Raw genomic sequence first — 5,888 nt, 5'->3', positions numbered from 1 at the left:
TCGGATGGGGTTAGGCTGGACAGATGGATCCGTAAATCAAGACTCAAACTTTTGTTTTTACGATAGATAAAATAAATCCCGGACAGTAACTGTTCTATGGATAGGAATCAACGGCTGTGCCTCTTGAATGGGGAAAAAAGTGTTGATCCCAATGATCCAAGTGCAAGTTTCTTCCTTGATCTGACCAAGTATCTTATAGATGCAATTGGATCAGCTCGATCAGAAATGATCTTGACTACGTTAGAGTAAAAAGTTATCCTGGTGGAATCGCCCGTGCTTTCCGGTAAAGGAAGTTTTTCCGGGTTCGATTTTGGAACAACCGACGGATTAGTCTCTTATCCGGATATCCGTGGGTGAGGCCCCAAGTGTGGGACCCCTGTCCCGCGCGAGAAGTGCTACTTCCGCTGCTAGTATCCCGAATCTGTTGCTCGGTGGGAACAGGGATCTCACAGTTATAAAAGTGTGTCTTTTATTATATTGAATTTCATGCATAGAGGTATGCATAAAAGTTGATTAATTTATTATAAAAGTGTGACTTTTATCATAATTGAATTTCATGCATAGAGGTATGCATAAAAGTTGATTATTTTATTGTAAGAGTGTTACTTTTATCATATTGGATTTCATGCATAGAGGTATGCATAAAAGATATTCTTTTTATACTAAAAGTGTGATTTTCATCATAAATGGATTTTATGCATAACTTAGATGCATAAGAGAAATTCTTTTATTCTAAAAGTGTAATTCCTACCAAATTGAATTTATGCATAAGAAGATGCATAAAAGATTGATTTTAATTTCGAAAGTGTTAGTCTCCTTAAATGGAATTTATGGATAAATAAATGTGTAGAGAAATCTTATATCAAATATAAGAATTCTCTTAAAAAAGATATGAAATGTGATAAGATGTGATAAGAGGTGTATGAGATGTGATAAGATTTGATAAGATGCGTATGGAAAGTGATAGGATGTGATAAGAGGTGTATGAGATGTGAAAAGATGTGTATGAGATGTGATAGAATGTGTTAAGATGAGTTAGGATGTGTTAAGATGTATATGGGATGTGTTAGGACGAGAATGGATGTAATATGGTTGTATGAATGTGATGTGGATGTATACATGTAGATGTATATGTATGAATGTGAATGTGGATGTGGATGTGGATGTATACATGTAGATGTATATGTATGAATGTGATGTGGATGTATACATGTAGATGTATATGTATGAATGTGAATGTGGATGTGGATGTGGATGTATGGATGTAGATACGGATGTGTATGTATGTATGTGGATGTGTATGTATGAATGAGGATGTGAAAATGGATGTATACATGTAGATGTATATGTATGAATGTGAATGTGGATGTGGATGTGGATGTGGATGTATGGATGTAGATACGGATGTGTATGTATGTATGTGGATGTGTATGTATGAATGAGGATGTAAAAATGGATGTATGTATGTAGATGTGGATGTATGGATGTGAATGTGAATGAAGAGGTGGATGTGGATGTATGGATGTAGATACGGATGTGGATGTATGTATGTGAATGTGGATGTATGAATGAGGATGTGAAAATGGATGTATGCATGTGAATGTGGATGTATGAATATGAATGTGGATGTGTGGATGTGGAAATGGAGGTATGGATGTATGAATGTGGATGTGGATGTATGCATGTAGATGCGTATGTACGAATGTGAAATTGGATGTATGATGTGGACGTACGAACATGGATATGTATGTAGAATAATGAATATGAAGGTGTATGTGAGATAATTTGTAGTTTATATGAGTGAATGGATGAGAACGAGTACACATTGAATGGAATGTGGAATAAGTAATGTGGTCCGAGAGTGGATAATATGGAAAGACAAGAGTTCGTTATAGAAACTGTATTTTGTGACTATTTGTAATAAATGACTGTTTTATGTCAAGAATGCTGGAGAAGCATTTTGACCGTCTTGAGGATTAAGGTCATGAAGACCAAACTGATAAAGTTGCAACTGCTGACGCAGAGTCAATGGAGGACGTTTCGTGTAGCAAGGTCGATCGAGGTCTTGACCAGCCTCGGTTCGATTTAAATGGTGAGCTTCCGCGGTACGGTGGATGAGGGACCAAGGAAGCGGCCTATGAGTGAAGCGCTAGGTCACCTGCGAAGGATCCTAGAGGGTGCTGACCATACGGTGCTCGGGCTCTGGGTTGCCGAAGATACCCACACGTGCGTCGTGGAAGATATTGGAACAAGGAGTAAGAGTTGTTTTCTGAAACCGGGCATGAATCTGGTTGATTGACCTTGCTGGTCCTCAACGGATGAGTCCATGGCTCTTTTATATGGATCTGTGGGTTGATCTTGCTGATCTTCCACGGAGATTCCATTCTATTATATGAATATATTGCCGGTTACTCTATGAGCTAGGAACTATGGAAAAGGCCCCTGAGTGAACAGGTGGTGAGCGTTCTCGTTGCCAATGATGCCATAAGTATACCGATGAATGAATGACTGGAAATAAGGATTCAACCAGAGACTATGAGGATAATCAGTGACATAATGGTTTCATTAAAGGATTGTTTTAAAGTTAGCTGATACTAAGAAAAAGGCAATTTCATATTGGGTGTGTAAGTGGTGTGACTAGTTTTATGTTTGCATGAACTTCCGGCTAGGGGGCCTTGGAACTCTTTTCCTTGATACCCGGGACAAAACCTAACCAAATTCTTAATTGGATCCCATCACTACAGTGGTTGGGCGGTTGGCTAACCCATGGGACTGGATGGGGTTAGGCTGGACTGATGGATCCGTAAATCGAGACTCAATTTCTGTTATTACGATAGATAAAGTAAATCCCAGATAGTAATTGTTCTATGGATAAGATTCAACGGCTGTGCCTCTTGATGGGGAAAAAAGCGTTGATCCCAATGATCCAAGTGCAAGTTTCTTCCCTGATCTGACCGAGTATCTTTATAGGGGTAGTCGGATCAGTTTGATCACTAATGGTATTGACTACGTTAGAGTAAAAAGTTATCCTGGAGGAATCGCCCGTGCTTTCCGGATAAGGGAAGTTTTTCCGGGTTCGGTTTTGGAAAAACCGACGGATTAGTCTTTTGTCCGGATATCCGTGGACGAGGCCCCGAGTGTGGGACCCCTGTCCCACGCGAGAAGTGCTACTTCCGCTGCTAGTACCCTGAATCCGTTGTTCGGTGGGAACAGGGACCTTACAATGTAGGTCTCTGTTCTTCTAGCACTTACATCCATCCTACTTACATGGGATGTAACTTGTCACATGTATAACATTAGTATCTGCTATTTGATTTTTAAACCTTAATTAAGGGATACTTGAATTTCATAATTGGGACTCATATGCTTATAAAGGGGTATATTTTATTTTTTAGAGAAACTTAAATAGGTTTTTCTTATGAGTTTCATGCACGCAGGTGACGTCCCCTTTCTATGGAAAGTGAATTCTCCGAGTCAAAAGGAGGACAATGAAATTACCACCCACTTTAAAAAAGGCTCCTTTGCTCAATGAATGATCAAGAGAACTCACATGGAAGTGATCTCTGATAACATGTTAAAATAACACTCAGTATGCATAGAGCTCCATGCAAGCTTATATGTATGGATAGAGCTCTATGCATGCATAAGAGCTTACAAATAGCTAGTATCCACATGAAGATATTTTATATGGCTTTATGAAAACTTAATTAAAATAGATTCTTGCAGCATAAGCATGAAAATAAGAGAAGAGATTACAAAGAGCTCTCCACATTAAGAGATCTTATATAGACCTATGGAAAACTAATTAAAATAGATTTCCAAGCACCGCATAAGCATGAAAATAAGAGAACCTAAGTGCTTACCTCCAAACAAAAAGGGAAATAGAGTAGAAGATGGGTTTTTCTTACACATTGAATAACACCCTAACATAGAAACAAATAAACCAATAAAGTGATAAAAAGCCACAAGGACCTCATAGCCCAAGTGTCAAGGAGTGACCAACATACTGGTATATTACTCTAATTTGATTGGGTCACTGAAATGTGACTAGCTATGGGCTTACTTTTGAATAGATTAGATCCACCATCATTTGATGATTCACTAAATGGGGTGGATCAGCTTCTTGGCAAACCTTTCACTAATGGGTCGGATTTTATTCTTGGGAAACCTTTAACTAATGGGTCAAATGCAGCCATCTGATTTTTCTTTTGTTGTGTTTGTTGATCATGATGGAACATTATGGCATTGTTGGTGGCCATTAGAACATTATGGCATCTCCAGCTAAGCTGGAGAGTTAAGAAAGATAGTTGAGTTGACAATCTATCGGTGGGGTGGTGAACACTTAGAGCTAGTTGTCAACCATCAATGCCTAGCACGCCAAAGGGAGAGATCCCATGCTTTTCATCCTTGTTTTGTTTGTGGGTTGGGAGGCCATGTTCTATCCTAGGTGAGGTGACTAGGGTCGTTTCTAGCTCCAACCGTAAAATGTCACACCTTGTGATTCCAATCCAGGCACCAATTTGGGGTCAATTTGGATGGTTCATTCGTGAGAGGGGCTTTGATGGTACCGCTCTTTGCATAAGCTTCTGCTTCCTCCTCATCTCAAACTAACCATTAGGAGGTGAAGCTATAGACAAAGCCGCTTCCTCAGACCGTCTTGGACCTATGTGGTCCCTTCAAGTGGATCCTCTAGATGTGTAAGATTCTTCCCTCTATCTTTTGAGGTGTAAAGGAGTAAGAACCTCCCCTTCTAATCTTATAATTATTCCCCTCTCTGAAATAAAAGAAATATCATGTTTTGCCCTGTTTTGGCTTGGAGAGAGAAAATGTCTAGAGGGAGGTAATCCAAAATTGAGATATTTTTTGATATAAAAATCCTCCTAGTGTCTACAATGGTTTCCCTTGAAACAAAAATTCAAAAAGAACTTTCCAATGTGTAATTGGAATTAATTGAAAATAGGTATAAAGGACCTTAGCCTAAGGGTCTAGATTTTCAGAAATTTTTGGATTATGGTCCAATTAAGGTTCCTATGGGCCAATAGGATCAATCCAAGTGAGGGGAGGAGATAAATCCAATTTATAAAAGAAAAATGCTCAAAAATGAGTAAATTCCCACATAAGATGAAGAGTTGACTAAGTACAAGGTTTATTAGTAAAACACTATGAATATTACTTTTAAAAAAAAGAGATATTATGGGTATAATGATACATTTTCGACACCTTGGTATAAGGAGAAGGGGGCACTTCAAGGAGGCACCTATTTCACACATGTGGTGGAGTTTTTAACTCAAAAGTATTGTGATATTTTTATCTCTCCTCTCTCCTGGATCAAACCAAATCAAAAGGGAGCAAACTAGGTCCAAATCTTGTCCAAATTCAGCCAAACTGAACCTAGAAAATTCTAGAACCTAGTTGGACTTGGTTAGAGGCATCCCTCACCTATAAATAGATCCTTAGTCCTTTGTAAAAAAATGTGTGAACTATACCATGCCAGTATTATACTAAGATAATGATATTTTTTATTATCCTCTAAAAATCCTCTACAATTTGGAGAGATTGGAGCTTCTCTCTCTCTTCAACCTTCTTTGGAGTCTTCATCAACATACTAAACCAATTGATTGGTTGGGGGCCTCTCCAATGTCTAAAGAATCAAGCAAAACAAGAGGTAAAGTATGATTTTATGGTCTTTTTCTTAATCTCTAAATGTTTCTCACTTCTCAACCCCTCTCAAGCCATAGAGGTGTTCAATTGAATGGCTCTTTAATGCAATTGAAGCTCTCTAATGAATTTTAGTAATTAAACACATAAAGTTTTCATTTATGCTTAAATTAAAATATTTTTTAAGCATATCTCTCTCTCCCCAAAAGAATGGTCATTCCTATGGCCGA

This window comes from Cibotium barometz, chromosome 48 (assembly GCF_041138505.1).
Source record: "Cibotium barometz isolate CiBa-2024 chromosome 48, ASM4113850v1, whole genome shotgun sequence".
Lineage (NCBI taxonomy): Eukaryota > Viridiplantae > Streptophyta > Polypodiopsida > Cyatheales > Cibotiaceae > Cibotium > Cibotium barometz.
The sequence above is the reverse complement of the archived record's forward strand: the minus strand, read 5'-3'. Positions refer to the sequence as shown.